Raw genomic sequence first — 22530 nt, 5'->3', positions numbered from 1 at the left:
CGGCACAGCGGGTGGTCTTGCTGGTCTTGTTTTACCATTGTCGAAATGTCTTGTAAACCGGGATTCCGAGACTGATCGGGTCTTCCTGGGAGAAGGTTTATCCTTCGTTGACCGTGAGAGCTTATAATGGGCTAAGTTGGGACACCCCTGCAGGGTATTATCTTTCGAAAGCCGTGCCCGCGGTTATGAGGCAGATCGGAATTTGTTAATGTCCGGTAGTAGAGAACTTGTCACTTGACCCAAATAAAATACATCAACCGTGTGTGTAGCCATGATGGTCTCTTCTCGACGGAGTCCGGGAAGTGAACACGGTTTGAGCTATGCATGAACGTAAGTAGTTTCAGGATCACTTCTTGATCATTTCTAGCTTCGCGACCGTTGCGTTGCTTCTCTTCTCGCTCTCATTTGCGTATGTTAGCCACCATATATGCTTAGTGCCTGCTGCAGCTCCACCTCATTACACCATCCTTTCCTATAAGCTTAAATAGTCTTGATCTCGCGGGTGTGAGATTGCTGAGTCCTCGTGACTCACAGATTCTACCAAAACAGTTGCAGGTGCCGACGATGCCAGTGCAGATGACGCAACCGAGCTCAAGTGGGAGTTCGATGAGGAACGTGGTCGTTACTATGTTTCTTTTCCTGATGATCAGTAGTGGAGCCCAGTTGGGACGATCGGGGATCTAGCATTTGGGGTTATCTTATTTTCATTTGGATCCTGACCGTAGTCGGTCTATATGTGGATTTTGGATGATGTATGATTTAATTTATGTATTGTGTGCAGTGGCGATTATAAGCCAACTCTCGCTATCCCATTCTTGTTCATTACATGGGATTGTGTGAAGATGACCCTTCTTGCGACAAAACCACAATGCGGTTATGCCTCTAAGTCGTGCCTCGACACGTGGGAGATATAGCCGCATCGTGGGCGTTACAGGCTGATCCAGCGAACAGCCGACCAGCACAAGCTCTCGGCCCCTTGGGAAGGCCCCTTCGTCATCAGCAAGGCCCTAGGCAACGACTCCTACTACCTGATCGACGCACAGAAGCCGAAGGCATGCAAGAGAGATGATTCCGGCAAGGTGTCGGAACGACCATGGAACGCCAATCTCCTCCGAAGATTTCACAGCTAAATGCAGTATGTACCACGCTACCTTTTGTATTAAGTACAAGACAACGGGCCCCCCCGAGGAGCACTCGGGGACTACCCTCTTTTATCTTTGTATGATGAGTGTCATACCTATGAATGTATTACTACATTTGTTTTCCTGTCCGGTACCGGGTTCGATCAGTCGGCCCGGGGACTTGCCGCCTTGAGTTATATTAAAGTTCTACCTGCAGTTAGACAAGTAGTGTGCCGGCACCCAAGCTCGAAGAATCGACTGTCCGTCTGGCAAGAGCCAAAGGCAGGAAAGGATGCCCACACGAAAAACGGCTAAGGACTAACGAACTTATATAACACAAGCCGGCCTCCCACCCCGCCAACCGGCTGTCAGAACAGCCGGCTGGCCGGCTTCCGATTCACCTTGCTACAATCTAAAAAAGCTAGAGTACTTGCCCTCCCAAATGGCCAAGCCCTTCCCCAACCACAGACTGCAGAGCAGCTGTCCGGCTGGGAAGGCGGCGACCAAGGAGGGTGGCAAAGGAAACAGCCAAAGGATGAAAAGAAAATACAATTGGAAGCCAAGCACATGCATGATTATATTTACACAAAAGGCCTTCGAAAGGCCGGCGTTCAACATAGTTTGAATACACCCCTAGTGGGTGGAACTGCTCAAATTTAACAAATATTGTTCAAAGAGCAATAAACAGGAAAGCAAAGACGGCGGATTAGGCCAAAGGTGCAACAGGCGAGCTGGGCAGGTCAGTGGAGACGGCAGTGCTGGCTGGAGGAGTGGCCGGCTGGCGAGTCTCGGCTTGATCATCACCGGCTAAAGGCGGCGCGCTCGTACGCGCCTCGTTGCTGGAGGCACGATCAAGCTGAGGCTGGCCGGTCGCTCCATCGTCTGGCACGACTTCTTCACCATCCTCTCCCTCCTCCCCTTCGCCCTCGTCACTAGATTCGATCTCCTCCGCCGAGTCTTCACCATCTGCTGGGTTCAGCCCAAACCACTCCTCCGACTGAGCAACGCCATCATCATTCACCTCAGGGGCAAAGGCACCGGTGTCGGTGTAGTCGGCGATCGCCGAAGCACGCTGGATGATAGCCGGCCACACCACCTCTAGCTCTTTGTTGGCCTCCTGCCGCCAGGTGGTCAGGTGGGCCAAATCGAGCCCAGGATAGCAAGCTCGGACGAACTCTAGCGGCCGCCTGGCGCCTGACCGAGCTGTAGAAGCCTTCCAGGCCTCGAAGCGACCAACCGCTACCTCCAGCCAGTTGGCAGTCTGACTAGGGGTACGGGGAATCACCTCGCCAGGCCAGAGGGCGGCCAGCACTTGCGCCCCAACGCGCTGAAGATGGCGGAGCATGCGGTGAACTGGCTGGAGGTGGCCTTGGATCGCCAGAAGCTGCTCCTCAAGCGACCGGCGAGCATCCAGCGCGATCTCAGCTCCAGCCTGCCTTTGCGCGTCGCGGCGGGCCTCGATGACTTGGTTGGCAGCAACAGAGTAACCAGGGAAGTACTCTGCGCAAGAGAAGAAAGGAAGAAAACACAAGGTCAGAAAATGGACCAAATGGTAGGCGGCAAGCAAAGGGACGAAGAAGAAGGCGGCCTACCGTCAACCAAATCTTCGATCCGGCCGTAGCCGTCGCTCAGCGCTTGCTTTGCCTCAGCCCAGCTCGCCGCCTCGGTCTCGTATTCGGCTTGAAGGGCGGCCTCGCTGTCCTGTGCCGCCTTCAGGGCCACCTTATGGCTCTCCTCCTGGTCGGCCAGCTTCTTGACCAAGCGGTCACACTCCTGAGCCAAGGTGTTGCACTCAGCTTCCTTGGCGCGGAGGGCGGTCTGGGCCCCACCCAACTGCTCCCTCAGGTCAGCATTGGCCTCTGCAGACATGGTAAAGAAAGAAAAAAAGGGCAATAAGAAAGAAGTCGCCGGGGAAGATCCGGCCCGACTGCTCAGCAGTCGGCCCGAATCTCGGGGACTACACCCAGTGGGTGCGCTGATGCGCCCCCACGTGAGATAAAAGACGAAGCACTTATTCAGCTCCCGGACCTGGGAGTTGAAGGTAGCCACGCGGAGGTTGTGATAGTCCTACAAATAGGACAGAGGAGAAAATAAGAGCAAGATAGCAATCAAAGTCTACTAAGAAGTCCCAAGCCGCCTGCTCAGCAGCCGACTCAGAACTCGGGGACTACACCCAGTGGGTGCGCTGACGCGCCCAAACGGAAGAAATCAAGAACAAGAAACAAAAAAGCGGGAAGACTCACCCGAATGGCCGTCCGCGTCGCGAGGAACGCTTGATTATACTGTTTCAGCACGGTGGCTTGGGATTGAAGGCGGTTCCGGACTTCTTGCGCCGCCATGTTCAACACGGCTGTCCCACCGCCCGGCGTCCATCCCGGCGAGCTGGCGCTGGCCGCCTCCAGATCCTGGGCCGACGAGCCAGAGCTCGCGGCCTTTTGCGGGCCCGGCACCGATGTCGCCTTCCCGGCGCACTGGCGCGATGGCGACCGAACCACAAGGTCTGTCCTCGCAGCCGGCTCGCCTCCAGCCGGTTGCACGGGCGGCTCGCTAGGCCGGCTACCTTGGTCCGCCCCAGTCGGCGATGGCAGTGCCGCCTCCCTGTCCGGGACGACAACGTCGCCCTCCTCCCTCTCCACTGCCAGCTGGTCGCCACCGGCTCCCTCTGGTGGGGGCACCGGGATCTCAGGCGCCACAGCGCGAAGGGGGACGAGAAGCAGCGGAGGCTGGTTACGCAGGGCCTCCACCTCCTTCTCTGCGGCTGCAGCCTCCGCCTGAGCCTTGGCCGCTGCGTTGGCTTGTGCCTCCGCCGACCTCTCCGTCGTCTCCTGCGCCGCTGTGGTAGCAGCCGCCCTCAGCTCCTCCGCCTCCCACTCCTCCCGCGCCTCCCGCATTCTGCTCCGTCGCCGCTTGAAGCTCGGCACGGGGGTCCATGCGGCGGGTGCTTCCAGATCCACCCGCCGCTCCAACCACGGAGGCGGCAGCGGTCTGCTCAAGAGAAAGCGGAGCCCTGTATTTTTTAAGTCAAGACAAGGACTCAGAAGAATATCAACGAAAAAGAAGAAGGAATACGTGAGAGAATTGACACTTACGCCGAAACCATTTGCGGCTGCTCCACCACCTTGCGGAAGTGGGCAGCCTTTGCGGCCGCCTCGTCCCGCCTGGTCACCGCCGCCGCACTCTTGGGCTTCTTTGGCCGACCGTCGAATAGGCTCGGCGCGGCCCGGCGCTTCTGCGCGCCGCCTCGGCCAGCCGGCGCGGCAGATGAGCCCGAGCCATGCTGATCGGACGCCGGCTGGCGGCGCGGGACGACCTCCGCCTCGTCATCATCCGTCCAGTCGTCGAAACTGGCTCCAAGCCCGGAGCCGCCTGCCTCGCCGCCTCCCCCCTCGATGTCATCGTCCAGAGCGGCCGCCCCCAAGTCGGGGTCGTCCGAGTCGTGCGTCATCCGGTCGGGGAGATATTGGCGCTCCACCCCCGCTGCCCCGGCTACCGGTCGAAGAAGGGGGCTCTGTCAAGACAAGCCGACTGGTCAGAGTCGTCCAAGAGAAGCTTGATTACAAAAGTAAAGAAGAGAAGAAAAAGAAAGTTTACCATAGGTGGCGGATTAGCACGGGAGTACGGCTCCTTGCCAAATCGCCACTCGTCGGCGAGCTTGCAGTTCGCAAGGTAGTTCACCATGAGAGCTACCTCCGCATGAGGCATCTCCTTGGTGCACATCCAACTCGGATTGAGTTGGCCGCTCATTTGACAAATCATATGAGGGCGGCCTTGGAGCGGGAGCACCCCGCGCGCCACGAAGGCGGCCAACAGGTCGGGCCCGGTCAGGCCCTCCGACTGGATCATTACCCGAAGTCGCGCGACGGCAGCGGCTCCAGCCGGTGACAGTGTTCTTGCTCGATAGGACCATTGGGGCCGCCTCCCAGCCGGTGGGCTGGCTGCGTAAGCCGGCAAGTTGACGAAGTCGCCTTGCGGAGCGACATTCTTCACATAAAAGTAGGATTTTTGCCAGAGCTTCACCGACTGGATCAGCGTGATGGGAGGAAAGGGGTTGTCGGCTTCCGGCCTCCGCATCGTGATGAAGGCGCCGCTCTAAGCCGGCACGCCCCTCATGGAGGTACCGAGCTTGGACTGGAAGAATTCCCCCCAGAGCTCGAGGGTGGGAAGGACGCCGAGGAAGCCCTCGCACAAGGTGACGAAGCCGGACAGCAGCACCGCCGTGTTTGGAGTGAGGTGGTGCGGCTGGAGCTGGTAGAATTCGAGGAAGGAGCGGAAGAAGCCGCTCGCAGGAAGGCCAAGGCCGCGCAGGAAGTGCGAGCGGAAGATCACCCGCTCGCCCTCCTCCGGCGGCGGCAAGATCTCCTGCACCGGCGCAAGATGGACCCGCACATGCTCCTTGCCGGGCAACCGCCGCGTCTTGCGGAGGAAGTCGATGTGGTCCTCGTGGACGTTGGAGCCGTCCCAGTCTCCGCCACGCGACATGAGGGCAAGAGGCCGATGAAAAAAGGCGCGGTGACGGCGAAAGCACTGCCCCACGGCGGAGAAGCTGCGGGGGAGTGCGAAGAATGGAGGGACGGCGCGGCAGCGAGGGGCTACGGCGATGAAGAAGAAGAAGAAGGAGATGGCGGAGCGAGGGCGAGCGTGCGAGCGTCTGCCGCTCCTCCTCCTCCCCCTATTTATAGCCCCGTGCGGCGAAGCAGAGGAGGTGAGGCGTGGGGGGCGTGGGATTAACTGCGGCCACTCCCCCACGTGTCGCGATTCGCCCTCACGGCGTGCGGAAACTGCCGTTGGAAGGCGAATGGCCCATTTTGGGCCACAGAAGATCCACACCCGGGCCGAGGCGTGGAAGTGGCGGGCCCCGGCCTACGGCGGCGTCCGGTCACGCGCGTGGGCTGGTAGGCTCTCCCTACCGGAGGGCGCCACATGGTGCGCGGGCGGCAAGCGGTCGGCCCGCAAGCTGATTCCCGCCTTCAGATTTCGAGGCCTCACCAAGACGGCGCACCTGATCAAAGCCGGCTCCTAGCTGCTGGCTCCTCAAGATAGGAAGCTGATTAAGCTTCTCGTCCTCCTTTCAGCCGCGAAGCCCAACCAGCTTCGGGGACTACCGTCGGAGTAAATGACCACGGGTAGCCTAACCGACTCCCCCTGGCTCTTCAAAAAATTATCAGGCCGATCGAGCCTTCAAGCACCCAGAGCACGGGGCCGCCTTCCCCCGGCCGACTATCTCACAGGCCGACTACGGGAAGGCAGCCCGACCTTGAAACCCTCCAAGAAGCCGGCCACAAGAAGGTCGACTCCAAGAAGCCGGCCACGAGAAGACTGACTCCCGGCAAGCGGCCAGGACTGCGCCCTCAAGGACTGCACCCACATAACGATGACAAGACCGGGTGTGGCTACAGTAAAGTCTGCCACCCCCGAATCACGGAGCACGCATGGCCACAGTGCGCCGTACGGGTCGGCCATCCCCCTTCTGGCGCGGCACTGTAGCCATGTTGACCATGACACCACCCACGACAGGTTGTCAGTACGGGTGGGCGGCGGGCCCCTTCAGCCAGAGAGACGCTCGAAGGCGGCCAAGCCCCCCTAGTCGGCCTGGGGTGTAGCCGGCTCCCAACAACCGGCTACCTCACTCCCTCGAAGTACATGCATCATTAAGGAGACAAGACGAGGTAAGGCTATAGTGAGAATCCGCCGGACAGCGGCACTGTAGCCATGCTTACCTCAGTAAAGCCCTCGTCATCAGGGGTGAGGCTACAGTAACCAGCAGCCGACGGGCCCCAGCGGCCGGCGGAGAAGCCGGCGGATACATACACTGACAGCCTGGACCCGCATCCAGCCGGATTACCATTGTACCCTTGGGGGGTAGGCCTATATAAACCCCCCAGGGCACCCATGCAAAGGGTTGATCCCTTAGAGTTTTAGACACCACGTAGAGAGAAGAGGAGAGCTAGCCTTGCCCTTCTTCCTCCTCTAGCCAAACAGCTCAAGGAGCCACTTGTAGCCACTTGTGTTGATCTAGTGATCATGCGGAGACCCCGCAGAGCAGGACTAGGGGTGTTATCTCCACGGAGAGCCCCGAACCTGGGTAAGATTCGCCGGCGTGCATGTCTTCGCCTTATCCCGTTTCTAGGCACCGGCAATGTCTTACTGGCTCCCACAATGATAAGCCACCCGTTGGCATATGTCGCACCTACCACCCGACAGCCCAAATAGATAATTTGAGCCCATTACGATGAGCAATTATGCATAGGACCAAAACCGATCAAGCAAAGGTATGGCATACAGGGAAAAACGCTGCACATCCAGCATATATTACAGGAAATTACATCCACTTGGCAATCAAAGATTGATGCCAGTGCAAATAAATGAACAAAACATAACGATCTACAATGTCACAATCTGCAACCTCAACGCTGATGACGCCCATAAGCATGTGGGCAAGTTCTTGCTGCTTTGCTACACTGTCTCTGAAAACATTGATCAGTTGTTGTTGCGCACGAATGTGCACCTCTGGTTCCTACACCATTTCCATCATTGCTTCAGCCATTAATTGGTTCACGAACATACATTTTTTCCATTGCATTCGAGACAGAGGAAACTGAACAGATTCAGATGGCGATTTTGGCAGGCTTGTATTATTGATACTGGAGAGTGTCTCGACCACTGCATCATAACATAAATTAGGAGGGGAACCGAACAGATTAATCATGAGTTATTGCCATATTACCTAGCCTAGATTTATTGGAAAGAAACAATGGGGTTGGCTTGCTGTTTTCAGAATTTGTCTTCTTATCTTCAGCGGCCTGGACGAAATTAACACACTAGCATTGCTATCATTGGCTAGGTCAGATAATAGGAAAGCAACATTAACACAATGAACGTTTGGGCAACCAGACCACACGAGCCTACACCAAATTAACACAATATGGCACATCTATCATCAGCCAAGTAAGGTAATACAAAAGCAACATTGACAAAATGAATGAATGGGCAACCAGAGCAGCACTACAATTCAGTAATGTGCATGATATGACATAGTACACTCATGCAGCTCAGTATGCAAAACTACCAGGCAGTTTTCCTTACAAAAATCAACATTGGCGCCTTTAACATTTTGCTAGAACTGAATTTAGATCAGATAAAGGCTGGATTCACACCGACTAACAAAATGCATGCTGATGTAAAAATATAGTGATATACAGCAGGTACTTACATCAACATTGGAGCACAGAGAATTCCCACAAGATACTTTCCTCGAATACGATCCCAGTACAGAAAGTCTTCTATCCTTTAAGTTTATTTTCTAAAAGAGAGATGGGTAAGAAACATGTAGAAAATATGATCAGAATGCTATAAAATTTCATGATGTGAGGATACGCACACGCTTCTTAGAATGGAGTTGACATATTTTTGCTGGACTGGAGCGGACTAGTTCTTTGGCCATTGGAATCTGCTATTATCAGTGGGAGTTGGGTTTCTCTATGCTGGAGCAGTATCTATGAAAACTGGAGTTGGTTTATTATCTCCTAGCGTTTGGATCTTTTGCAAAGACCTGGTTTGTAACCCTTCAGATTCTAACATAGCCGTCTTCCCCTTGCATGCCTTATATAGAAGAATGGTGCTTCAATTATAAAACATGCTACAACAGAGATGGAATAGTTACTGAAGAATAGGAAGGCATGACATATTGACATGTATTCCCTCCATCCGGAAATAAATGGATGGCTCTAAGCATATTTCAGTTCTAGATACATCCAATTTTATCCATTTCCGCGACATGTAATCCAGACGGAGGGAGTATGATGTAAGAGCTAGGGATACGACAGGACAACAGTGTAAAAAAATACTACTTGAATGTAAAATTGTATGCTAGCGGCATACATTAAAGAAAAACACTAAGGCGACATATGCGTGTATGATAGGGAAACTAAGATGGCATTGCAAGAGACCACTAGAACAACACTTCAATATAAAAAAAGAACATGGTATGGTAGACAGATGAAGTACATACTGATGAATAACAATGCATAAGATATTGAGAAGCGTGATCTCCAAACTAAGCAGATGGCATTGCGATAGAGTAGAATGACCGTACTTGAATTTTAAAACATGTTATCATTAATGGAATAGGTACTTAAAAACATGAAGGCATGCCATATTTACATGCATGATCAGCAGGAGAAGCACAAGGCATTGCAACAGAGTAGATGCACTCCAGGACATTATATGCATGTTGTACCCGTATCAAGGGCCAAGTTAGAGCAAGGACATTATGGGGTGAATAGGATTCATCATCTTTCTGCAAGTCTTGTGAAGAACTGCCTTTACATGTTCCATCATATTGGGTATCATTGACGTCAAGTTTGTTGGCCGTTACATTGCTCTGTGAGGTTCTTGTGGATAAATCAGTGTGTGCAATTATATCTGACATGCATAGAAGACAACTAGTAGTTAGATTCATGTAATGACTACCTGTAGGAGACGACATAAATAGTAGGACTGGGGTTAACTAGCAGCAACATGTCTCAAAAACTAAAGGGAGAACACAGATGAAAGCTACAGAATATGTATCGTTTGTACTCGAGATTAACTAGATGGCACACAAAAGTATTAAAGAACAACATAGGTTATACAAGAAGTGGTATAATACTATAATCACCGGCCTGTGGGATAGCATTAGCTGATGGATGATAACTATGGAACAACGTTACATAATGAACAAGTCTCTTAGCTGAACTATGGAACAAAGTTGACTCCTGAACAAGACCCGTAAGAGATTAACATGAATATAAAGTGAAATGTGATAATCTATTTTCCATGCTTAGATGAATAACAAAGCCATAAATATTGCACACAAGTAAGATGAGGGTACAACCTATCTGGCCGCCATCCATAGGAGTGAGCATCATGTGCTGACTTGTCGATGGCCCTGCAGTTGTTGTGGCTGTCCATGTCGGGCATGCACATTCGATGCAGGGAACTATTGAGTGGGGACTATAGCTCCCTTCTGGTGTATGCTTCCCTTGTTGGAGCAGCTGCGGTGAGCCAGAAGACGGTGTGGCTGAAGATGCAGAAAACACATAATGTTAAGAACAACACATCTCTCTGATCTGAAGAGATACCCAAAGAGATGAACAACAAAGTATGAGAGTGGTCACACGTCTGTTGACTGAAGACTAAATTGGGGTCACACGATTTTATTTTATTTTGGTACTGTCCGATCTACGCCGGATGTTTTGATGGCCGTCTTGTGCCTCCCGGCTGACACTGTTCAGAATCTTCCCCTAAGAGCCAGCGACCACTGGTAGAGCAGCCTGCCTCCGTCGTCTGTGGCCCCGACCAAAACCCCACTCCCGGCCCCACCGCACTGCCGGGGTTGCGCCGTCCCCGGGCCAATCCACAAAGACTCGCCGTCATCCAGATCCGGCGGCGGCAGTACCTTCAAGCCACACAACTCTAAGATAGCCATCTAAGCGCTGCTTCCGCGGTGAACTTGCGCCCCCGCACCCTTACGTTAGACACCAGCCAACCGGCAGCCTAGGAGCTCCGCCGGCTCGAGGGGTGCTGCTTCCCATTGGGAATCGATTGGCCAAGAATAAAAATTCAGACAACTGACGCCTAAATAAAGTGATTTGAGATGAGGGTGCGACCTATCTGACGGCCCAATAAAGTAGGCAGCTCCAGCTGCTGAGTCGGTGAGGCCGGCGCGGTTGCGGTGGCTACCCGCGGCAGGGAAGCAGAGATGTCGCGATGATCGAGTCTACGGGGAAGCAGCGCCGGGGCTCTGGACAGGTCCAAAGTTGGAGCTGCTCCGGCGTCGTGAACAACGACGGGGGTGAATCGGCTCCAGTACGGTTCACGCGGCCGTCGTCGAGGCAGCTCCAGCAGCACGGAGTAAGAGGCACACGGCCGAGTGCATGACAGCAAATGGACAACGTCTCCGGGATTAGAGAGGAGGGCGGCTGTGAATTTGGTGCGGTGGGGGCGCCATGGAGGAGGGGCTAAGGTTTCACGGCTCGGGAGAAGGGAGCTTCCGGGGAGAAGGTGATTTGGCACCCACGAGGTATGAACGGGGAATTGGGAGGGGGAACCATGTCTTACGGACGCATTTGTCTGAAATGTGTGTGTGTGTGGGGGGGGGGTTACAGTTCTACCCCTGCCTTTAGGCTTCTCGGCTTGGGTCTATGTACCGAGGGTCGGGGATAGTAGAGTAACTTTGCTTTTCCCAAATAGTGGGCGCGAGCGATTTCGGGCGAGGAGGGCGTGTTTTGAAATATAGTGGGCATGAGCGATCTCGGGCGAGGACGGCGTGTTTTGAAATATAGTGGGCGCGAGCGATTTTGGGAGAGGAGAGCATGTTTTGAAATAGTGGGCGTGAGCTATTTCGGGCGAGGAGAGGGTGTTTTGCTGACCATGGTTTATGAATTATTCGGCACATGTCATTCCGGCTGAGGAGAAGGCGCGCTTGGATGAAGTTACGAACCTACCCTCGATGTACAACGGGCCAATTGATGCGTGTACCACATAGGCCGGTAATTTCGCGTCTCCCATTTATTTGCTCGGGCAAATTACACCGAGCAGAGGGTGTTTAACGGTTCGTTCAAATTTTGGGAGAACGGGCATCCACGTCTACCTTACCAAGTCGATTCGAATCAAATTTTGAAATATTAGCTTGCCACTTCTTTTTTAGATGGAGAGATGATGATCGGGAGTAATGTGTTTTTACATGCTCGTTGCTAGCGATTTACTATATGACAAATAGTTGACCCACTCAAAAACGGGAATCAAACCCAAAATGAAATATCTCAATTCAATGAAATAGCTCTTTCACCAAGTTAAAATAGTGAACTAAATCCAAAATTGAACACCTCAATCGAGCAGCATGTTGTACAGTATTATAGTACTCCATGAACATGTTGAAAGTCAAATTAATGAACTTGTTTGATATATGCATATCTCCGTTCATGTGTGGATTGCGGACAACATGTTCTCCAATTTAAATATTTGAATGCAAGTTTATATCGAAACATGGTTTACATCAGTTTTTGATGGATAAAACGCGACCTCCCCTCTCCCGGACTCCTACTCTCTCTCTCTCTCTCTCTCTCTCTCTCTCTCTCTCTCTCTCTCTCTCTCTCACCGACAATCTTCAATTCCATCACACGCATCCAATACACAAACCTTGTTGGTCCCTCTCCCTCTCTCTCCATCTCTTTCTCTCTCTTTGTGTGTGTGTGTGGGGGGGGGGGGGTCTTTCTAGTTCGCATGCATTCTCGCACACTATGTATGATTCTCTAGTCCAAGCTAAATATCTTGGGTGCACTCATCATACGCACACAAATTCCTTGGCTCGTTACCGGTAACTCTCTCACGCACCGCTCTGTCATCTCGGAGCTCTTCCCTCTCTCTCTCAAACTCTCCATCTACCTGGGTCACACATACACATGCATATCTCACTCGCACTCGGTAGACCCATCTAAAACTCTATCTCTCTCCCTCGTTCTCTCTCCATCTCACACGCACACACACACAATCTCATGCCTAGCCAAGTATGATGGTCTCTCACTCAAATATAGGCACACACAGTCCCCCCTATATGTATATGACTAGCTAATCTTAGTCTCCATCACAAACATGTGCATGGTCTATCTCGATTTCTCTCGGGGCATCTTTCTATCGTGCACGCACCTCCCTCGATCTCCCACCCATATAGTCCCCTCACGATCTCGAGGGGATCTCTCTATCACAAACACACCCTCTCTCCCTCCCCATGCGTCCATGTTCTCCATGTGTCCCTCTCGACCTTTGTTCCTTGTTGGCCAGACCTCTATTGGACATGTGCTATAGGGGTGTCTCTCTCTGTTGCAAACAATCACGCACTAGCTATCTTCGTGTATCTCCTCACCTCACTTTTCTATCTCGGAGATGCATGCGTGATATGTTTGCATAAGAAACGAAAAAACACACACTCTCTCTAATTTATCGTTTGTTGTCCCTTTCTCTTTCACACACATACTCTTTTTGCACACTCACTCATTCTCCTTCACACGCACTTGATCTCTCTCGACTTAGGTATCTCTTCGGTCCATAGCATATAGATTTATTGAAAAGTCAAACATCACAGAGTTTGACCATGTACGTGGACAAAAACATTTACATCTTGAACGGCAAACATATACCATTAGATTCATCATGAGATGTAGTTTTGTATGATGTATCTTTGGTATTGTAGATATAAATAACATTTGCGTAAACCTGATAAAAGTTTCCAAAGTTTGACTTCTAAAAAATTTACATGCACTGCATTATCGAGCGGATGGAATATCTCTTTCCCCCTCTCAGCTATCTGACGCACCACTCAGCCTTATCGGGGCTCCTCTATCTCTCTCAAACTTTATATCTCCCTCGTTCACACATACACATGTCTCGCTCGCGCTACATATAGACCCATACAACACTCTCCGCCCGTGCTCTCTCTCTATGTGACACGCACCCCCTAAGTACCATAATCCCTCACTCCATCATAGGCGCACGCACTCCCCCCTAAGTATGATTATCTCTCACTAGCCATCAGGAACACACGTATTGTCTCCTTCCATCCATACGTCTATCTTGATATCTCTCGGGGTATCTTCTATCGTGCACACACCTTGTCACTCGATCTCCCACCCATGTAGTCCCATCATGATCTCCAGGGGATCTCTCTATGACAAACATACACTCTCTCCTTCCCATGTCTGCATTTTCTCCGTACGCCTCTCTCGACCTCTCTCCCTTGTTTGTCAGACCCCTCTTGGCCACGTGCTAGGGGTCTTTCTCTCTTGGTTGCAAACAACCATACACTATCTCCTCACCTTGCTTCCGTTGTCGGAGATGCATGTGTGATATGTTTGCATAAGACACACACACACACACACCTTTTCTCTAGTTTTATCGTGTGTTGTCCATGTCTCTTTCACACACGCACACACACTTTTTTCACTCACTCTTTCTATTTCACATAAACACACACACACACACTCTCTCTCTCTAGTTAGGGACTCTCTCACGTCCATAAGCATATGGATGTTTTGAAAAGTCAAACCTCAGAAAAGTTTGACCAGGTATATGTGGAGAAAAACATTTACATCTGGAACGATCATAAGATTCATCACAACATGTACTTACTTCATACTATCATTTATCTTTGGTATTGTAGATATAAGTAATTTCTTTATAAACTTGGTCAAAGTTTCAAAAGTTTGACTTTAAAAAAATGTTGGCACTACATTATCGAACGGAGGGAGTAGCTCTTTCTCTCTCTCTCTCTCTCTGCTATCTCTCACGGGCCTCCCCTCTCACTCGAACTCTCTATACCGACGGATTATACGCTCACCGTGTCAGCGTATAGCTCCGTATTTTCTTTAGTTGACCGGTCAACCAGTCCACATGCTGCCTTGTTAGCTCGTGTTCTCTATCTTCGTGTGCTGGCCCATGTGGTAGTGGGTGAAAATAAGTAAACTAGAGGCCCATCTGACACGCGGTGAAGTAAACAAAGTTGAAACCACTCGGGGTAGCACCCCGCATGCTAGTAAATTGAGGGCGCATTGAGGACACACTTCTTCCACGTGAAGGACGCACTCGCGCACAATTCACCACTGCGCGGCGGCATGCACAGAAGGACACACTCGCGCACACCCAGCAGACCAGCACACAACACACACCAGCACACGTGTACACCGACGTCACCGCCGGTTGAGAAGGACAGCGAGGCAGCCAACAAGCGGAGGCAGCTTGAGCCAAAACCGCATCCGGAGAGCCTGGACTTCATCAACAGCCTCCCCGATGACATGCTACTCGTCATCATCGGCCTCCTCCCCACCAAATCTGCCGTGCGGACCGCCCTGCTCTCCCGGTGGTGGCGCCCCCTCTGGCGCTGCGTCCACCACAACCTCACCGTCGACAGCTGCCTCTGTGACGGGGATTGCACATGCATGGCCGCAGTCTCCAAGATGCTTTCATCGCACCCTGGGCCAGCCAGACGCCTTGACATCTGCATGTTCAGTACCAACTGCAAGGTCCAAGCCAAGTTCGACGAGTGGTTCCTATCCCCCGCCCTAGATCAGCTCGAGGAGCTTAGCTTTGAAGCTGGACGATGTCGCTCTCTGCCGCCATCCGCACTCCACCTCACGCCAACGCTGCACCACGGCAGTTTGAGCTCCTGCTATCTTCCCCAGATTAATGCCGCGCCCACCCTTCTTCTCCGTCAACTCAAGCAGCTCGACCTCTTTGACGTTGTCATCTCGAAGAAGGCTAGGGAGCACCTGCTCCGCAGCTGTACTGCGCTCGAGTACCTTCGTCTTGAGCAGATCCACGGGTTCATTAGCCTCCACATCGCCTCGAAGAATCTTTGATGGATTTATGTGTCTTGCTGGCCCCGCAACAAGACATCAATTGGGAAGAGATCACTCCAGCTGTTCCACATTATGGTCATTGAGAATGCGCCTTTCCTTGAGAGATTGCTTGTATCTGATCTAGAAGGTGCAACAAAAATCAGGGTCATTGACGCGCCGAAATTGACAGCGTTGGTGTACTCATCTGCCAAATTCTCCGAACTCTTTATTGGATCCGTAATCGTTGAGGTACAACACTCATCTTCTTCTCCGTCTTCTTGAAATTCACATTTTTAAATTTCTTCTTGATGTATTTACGACCGTCTTCCAGAAAATGATTCCCACAAGCTTGACCCAGTCTATGCGCACAGTGAAGTTGTTGGATTCCTTACATGCTTTTCGTGCACTAGGAAGCTACTCATCGAGGTGAAACTTCTTTCCTATTAGTAAACGGTAATCACAACGTAGGTCAATTTTTTCGTAATTTTCCCAAATTAAGATGACAAGTGTAGTGTTAAAAATTGCATCTACGCACTGCACCGAAAGAAATGTTTTTAGTATTTTTTCTCACGTGATCACCTGCATCGTTTTTTTGTTGTACTACTATAGTAGCCTAGGCTAGTCATAGTGGAAAGTTACTTAGACTAGTAACTCTATGGTTACCCTAAGAGCAAGAACTACCTCCGTCCTGGTTTACTCTTCCTATTTTGTACTATCAAAATTTGACCATAGATTTAACTGACAAGATGTTAATGCATGTCACTAAAAATTATATCGTTGGATTCGTATTTGAACATAATTTCAAATGGTATAATTTTTGGTGACATGCATTCACTAGTAGGAAAAGGGGCTTTTACCCCGGTTCATAAGGGCCTTTAGTCTCGATTCTGGAACCGGGACTAAAGGGTCGTTACTAATGCCCTAGCCCTTTAGTTCCGGTTCTTACACGAACCGGGACTAAAGGCCGTCCACGTGGCCGGTGCGGGGAGCCCAGGCAGGAGGGCCTTTGGTCCCGGTTGGTGCCACCAACCAGGACCAATAGGCATCCACGCGTCAGCACCTGGCAGGAGCTGAGGTTTTTGTTTTTTTAAGGGGGTGGTTTAGGGGTTTTGGGGGGTTAATTTAGGTGTTTCATATATTGTGTTAGCTAGCTAATTAATAGAGAGAAGTGTCCTCTCTTATCTCCGTGCTTGGTCGACGCTACGTACTATATACGTATGGAGAGGAGTAGACACGCTAGCTAGTAATCAAATGAAGGAAACAAAAGGTCGTCATGAACATATGCATACAGAGAGAAGTGATATCGACCACCTCTCCTTCTCCGAGATATTGGTCGAACAACAAGTTCTCGTATATCTATCCGACACTACCGGCTACATATATACAATAATTATCTCTTACAATACAATCTCCTAATTATATTGTAGGAACACAGGGTCCACATAGTATTCTCCGTTTTCAGCGATCACGTGGTCAAGGAAGAATGCCGCCAATTCCTCTTGAATTCCTCGCATACGATCTTCTGCTAGGAGTTCATCCCTCTTCCGAAACATCTAACCTGAAGAAGGGGGTCAATACATATATATATATGAATAAATGAAACTCAACACAAATGATGGTAATAAAATAAAATTGTGAATATTATTGCTTACGCACTTCATATTGTTCTTCAGTGTAGCCCCGCTCACAGGTATGGTAGCGGATGGACTCGCAAACGTAGTATCCACAGTAATTATTCCCGGGTTCCTGCCATAACCACTTTACAAGAAATTGAGGTCAATCAAACTGATAAGCAAGCATGCTAAATGGTATTGATGAAACTACCGCTTGAATCACTAGGAGATGCGCGGAACATGCTACTATAGTACTTACTTTCGGGTGATTAAATTGCAGCTTCTTCGGCAATCCCGGAGCTTTTGAGGTGAATTTTCTCCAAACCCTGCCAGACAAAGAAAACAATTACTTGATATCAGGAAATGAACAAAGTTGCTGATATGGTGGATAATGATCGATTTAACTTACTTCTTGAGCATTTGAGTCATGTTCGCATAGTCCTGGGGATCTTTTCGTCTCGAGTCTAAGACGGTTACTACTCCCGGCTCAAGCTTAATCTCTAGGAGAATATAGTGGAAGCTGCGCATGCATGCATAAGTTATCAATTACATTACCATAACCTGGACTAATAAGGGAAAACGAATATGCACAAGACAGTAACACTCACTTGAAGTTGTAAGGAAAGAGTATTATATCTTTGTTTTGATTTAATACCAACGATTGTAGCAAGTTGGCCTCGGCTTCTTTGGGATGTTTTTCAACCGTATATGCATCTATGAGATTTGTGTTAATGAACCCAATATCACCGATTTGTCTTTTCTTCAATTCGGTGATCTTCAATCTGCATAATATAGTGAGGATAAGTATAAATACATGCAATGAAAGAGCTGACCTATATAGAGAGACTTAATGACAGAAGTAGTACTACTTACAGACAGTAGCAAGTGATCGTTGTTTTATCGAGGGCCTTTTGATTGTAAAACTGGAACAAATCCTCAAATGGAACATTCAGCAGTTCAATTCCAACGAGGTCATGCTCCGGTTTAACTCTCAGCGTCAAAGTACTCATCCCATCAGACTCTCTGCTGGTTTTCATGTACCAATCATGTAGTCTTCGCATCATCGTGCTTAGAGATCTGACATCTTTGACGAGAGGCTTCCCGTAATGGTATTTGTGTTCGTCCACCTCCATGATTTCATAATGTACATCGTCAGGCAGGTAATCTCCAAGATTTCTATAACCGGGCACCATACTCGGATCATTAGCGACGATGTCTTTTGACACCTTGAGCGGGGGGCACGATTGGTTCGCTTGTTCGCCGAGGTGGGCAATTTTTTTCCCAGCTCGCCGTTCTTTCATCCTTTTATCACTGACAGTACTTCCCGACCACTCCGCTTCGGCATATGTCTTTGCAAGAACGCGCTCATAGTTGCCTCTCAGCGGAGACTTTGGTGGTTTTGTCAGGGCAGCCAGAGTGCGCTTTGCTTTCACCGGATCTACCTTCTCCTCCGTAGGTGGATGTTTCTTTGCTTTCACCCCTTCAAAGAAGTTCTTCACTTCGGCTCGCACGATCTTCGCGTTCTCCTCCTCGGTCCTCTCATATGGTAACTTCTCTGGAGTCTTCAGAGAAGGACCGAATCTGTGTTGCCTCCCGCCTCTGGCAGCTGTACTGCTAGACGCCGGCAGAGCAGACAGAGCGGCTGCGGCTGTCTTCTTTCCTTGCTTACGAGGCGGAGGAGAAGGACTACGACGCGCCGGAGCAGCCACAGCGGCAGGGGGTCTCTTCCGCCCTTGCTGACGAGGCGGAGAAGGAGGAGGCTGGCTGCTCTGGCGCGCCGGCGCTGGCGGAGAAGGAGGCGGAGTGCCGCCACGTGCCGGAGAAGGAGGCTGAGTGCCCTGATCACTCGCCGGAGGAGGAGGCGGAGGAGGAGGCGGAGTGCCCTTACTCGCCGGAGCAGTCCAGTTCGGAAGCTTGATGAGCTCCTTCCGCCATAGGCATGGAGTCTTCAGAGCTAAACCCAGCCGAGTCTCCCCTTCACCGGTAGGGTGGTCAAGCTGGAGGTCCTCAAATCCCTCCGTTATTTCATCCACCATCACCCTAGCATATCCTTCTGGAATCGGCCGGCAGTGATAGGTTGCGCCGGGTTCAGTAGGTAAAACAGAGCCAACAGCCGCCTTGACTTTCAAGTTCTGCCATTCCGCCATAAGGTGGCAATGTTGAGACTCCGTGATAGCATCCACGGGGTAGCTAGCAGGAGCCGCATGCTCCAGCTGAGGCAGCTCGGTGGAAGCCACGCTGCTTCTCCGCTGAGATGGCGGTGTAGCTTGGGGGCAGTTTCGGCATCTCGATTGCCGTCTTGTTCCTCTAGCGCTTGAACCCTTTCGTGCAGCTTCTGAATTTGGATCTGCTCCACTTTTTTCCTCCTCTCCTGGGTTTTGTAACCGCCCGCGTCTGGAAAACCAGCCTTCCATGGAACGGAGCCTGGCGTGCCTCGTGTCCGTCCAGGGTGCTCAGGATTCCCGAGGGCCATTGTGAGCTCGTCGTTCACTCTGTCTGGAACGAACGTCCCTTGATGCGCTGCATCGATATAGTGCTTAAGCTTCTTGACGGGTATTGCAAGTTGCTCGTCCGTCCAACGACACCTCCCTGATACGGGGTCCAAGGTTCCGGCAGCCCCGAAGAACCAAGTCCGGCAACGGTCTGGCCAGTTCATTGTCTCGGGTTCGATCCCTTTATCAAGCACATCCCTCTCAGACTTGGCCCACTTAGGGTGGGCTTTGAGGTAGCCACCTGACCCCGTGCGATGGTGAAGCTTCTTCTTCGCAGCATTCTTCTTGTTTGTCGCTGACATCTTCTTACTCTTTTCCGATGTCTTGTGGGCCACAAATGCGGGCCAGTGATCTCTGATCTTCTCATACCGGCCGATGAATTCTGGTGTCTCTTCTTTGTCGACAAACATTTTCAGCTCATTCTTCCACCTCCTGAATAGGTCTGCCATCTTCTTAAGAGCATGAGACTTGATTAATTGCTCTATAACTGGCTTCTCCGGATCCTCCTCTGGCGGTAGGGTGAAATTTGCCTTCATCTCGGTCCAAAGATCATCTTTCTGCATATCATTGACATAAGACACCTCAGGGTCTTCCTTCTTAGGCTTATACCATTGGTGGATGCTGATCGGGATCTTGTCCCTAACTAGAACCCCGCACTGAGCAGGAAAAGCATCCTTTGTCCGGAGGGGTTCAATCGGTTGGCCATCGCGCGCGATTGCTGTGATCTCAAACCTTTCATCCGAGCGCAACTTTCTCTTCGGGCCTCGTCTCTTTACCGCAGTTGTGCTCGATCCAGAGGGCTAGAAAAAAGAAGAAAGACGAGTGTTAATTAATATGTGTACATACCAAAACAATGAATGCATCAATTACCTAGTTAGCACAGGCTTAACTAATATATTTACCTGGCCGGACTCTGTTCGGTCACCGGAGCCGTCACCACGGGCTCCTTCTTGCACCAGCATTGGGTCACCGTCATGTCTTTCCTCCTCCACTCTTCGATCACCATAGCCTGCTTCTTCACCCTGTTCTTCCAGACCATCATTGTCGTTAAGATACGACAAGATATCACCTCCGGCTAAGATTATGTCCCCCAACACCTCTTCTGCTTGCTCATCTCGTCCGTGCTCCATTGTTTCTGCAAATATTACAACATGGCAATTATTACACAAACATGACAGCAGGTGGATATATTAGTGCAAACGTAGACCTAGCTTATTCCGGGTTTGGGGTGGCCTAGGCAACGCTTCAAGGGTAGGGGCGCGGCGGGAGGGGGTAGGAGACCGACATCGTTTTTTCTAGGGTTTGGGTGTCCTCGAGAGTTTTGGTCGAACGAGAGGGACGGGGGGTGCTCCCGTGGTATAAGTTATCACGGTCGAGAGGGGGTATACATATCGACCGTCCATCATGTCGAAGTTATCTGGGAGGGAGTTATATATATCGACAACGACGACATACATACACGGGAAAATAATGTTATCGGGGAGGGGGTATATCGACCCCCCCACGTGTTGAAGTTATCGGGAGGGGGTTTTATATCGACAACGACGACATACATACACGGGAAAATAATGTTATCGAGGAGGGGGTATATCGACCCCCCCTCGTGTTGAAGTTATCCCCCCTCGTGTTGAAGTTATCGGGAGGGGGTAATATCGACAACGACAACATACATACACGGGAAAATAATGTTATCGGGGAGGGGGTATATCGACCCCCCCCCCCCGACGTGTGGAAGTTATCAGGAGGGGGTTATATCGACAACGACGACATATATGCATGGGAAAATAATGTTATCGGGGAGGGGGTATATCGACCCCCCCCACGTGTTGAAGTTATCGGGAGGGGGTTTTATATCGACAACGACGACATACATACACGGGAAAATAATGTTATCGAGGAGGGGGTATATCGACCCCCCTCGTGTTGAAGTTATCGGGAGGGGGTAATATCGACAACGACAACATACATACACGGGAAAATAATGTTATCGGGGAGGGGGTATATCGACCCCCCCCCCCCCGACGTGTGGAAGTTATCAGGAGGGGGTTATATCGACAACGACGACATATATACATGGGAAAATAATGTTATCGGGGAGGGGGTATATCGACCCCCCCCTCGTGTTGAAGTTATCGGGAGGGGTATATATCGACGACGACAGACCCGATAAAACATAAGAAAACGAAGAAGAAATAAAAGGAGGAGAAGAAGAAAGGAATAGAGGAGAGGATTGAAGAAAAAAAAGAAGAAAAAAAAAGAGGAGAAGAAGAAAGGAATAGAGGAGAAGAAGAAAAAATAGAATATTTTCTATTTTTTCTTCTTCTACTCTATTCCTTTCTTCTTCTCCTGTTCTTTTTGTTCCTTTTTCCTCTTCTTATTTATTTCTCCTCTTCTTCCTCTCCTCTTCTTCTTTCTTTCCTCTTCTTATTTTCTTCTTTCCTATCCTTCTTTTTCTTCTTCTTCCCTTCCTAGCTAGATATATAAAACTTTTCTAAAATTGTAACTTTTGCAGATATAAAACTTTTCCATGTGGATCATCATTTCTCATATATATCGAATATATATCCATTGTCATATATAAAAACTTTCTATATATGAACAAAAAACTTTCTATGAACAAAAAAACATTTTTGACATATATATTCATACATTTTGAACATCTACATACATACAATTTTTTTTGTTCACATATACATTATAGCCACATACACATATACATCACATATGAACAAAAAAATTAAACTAATAAAAAAACATATAGCCACATATGAACAAAAACATATAGCCACATACATACACATATACATTATATATATATATGATCAAAAAACAATTAACTAATAAAAAAACAGAGCCGGGGCGGCGGCTCTCACAGCGGGGGCGGCTAGGACGATGGCGACGGCGGGGGCGGCGAGGGCGCCGGCGCGCGCGGGCG

Source organism: Aegilops tauschii, chromosome 7 (assembly GCF_002575655.3).
Source record: "Aegilops tauschii subsp. strangulata cultivar AL8/78 chromosome 7, Aet v6.0, whole genome shotgun sequence".
Taxonomy (NCBI): Eukaryota; Viridiplantae; Streptophyta; class Magnoliopsida; order Poales; family Poaceae; genus Aegilops; species Aegilops tauschii.
The sequence above is the reverse complement of the archived record's forward strand: the minus strand, read 5'-3'. Positions refer to the sequence as shown.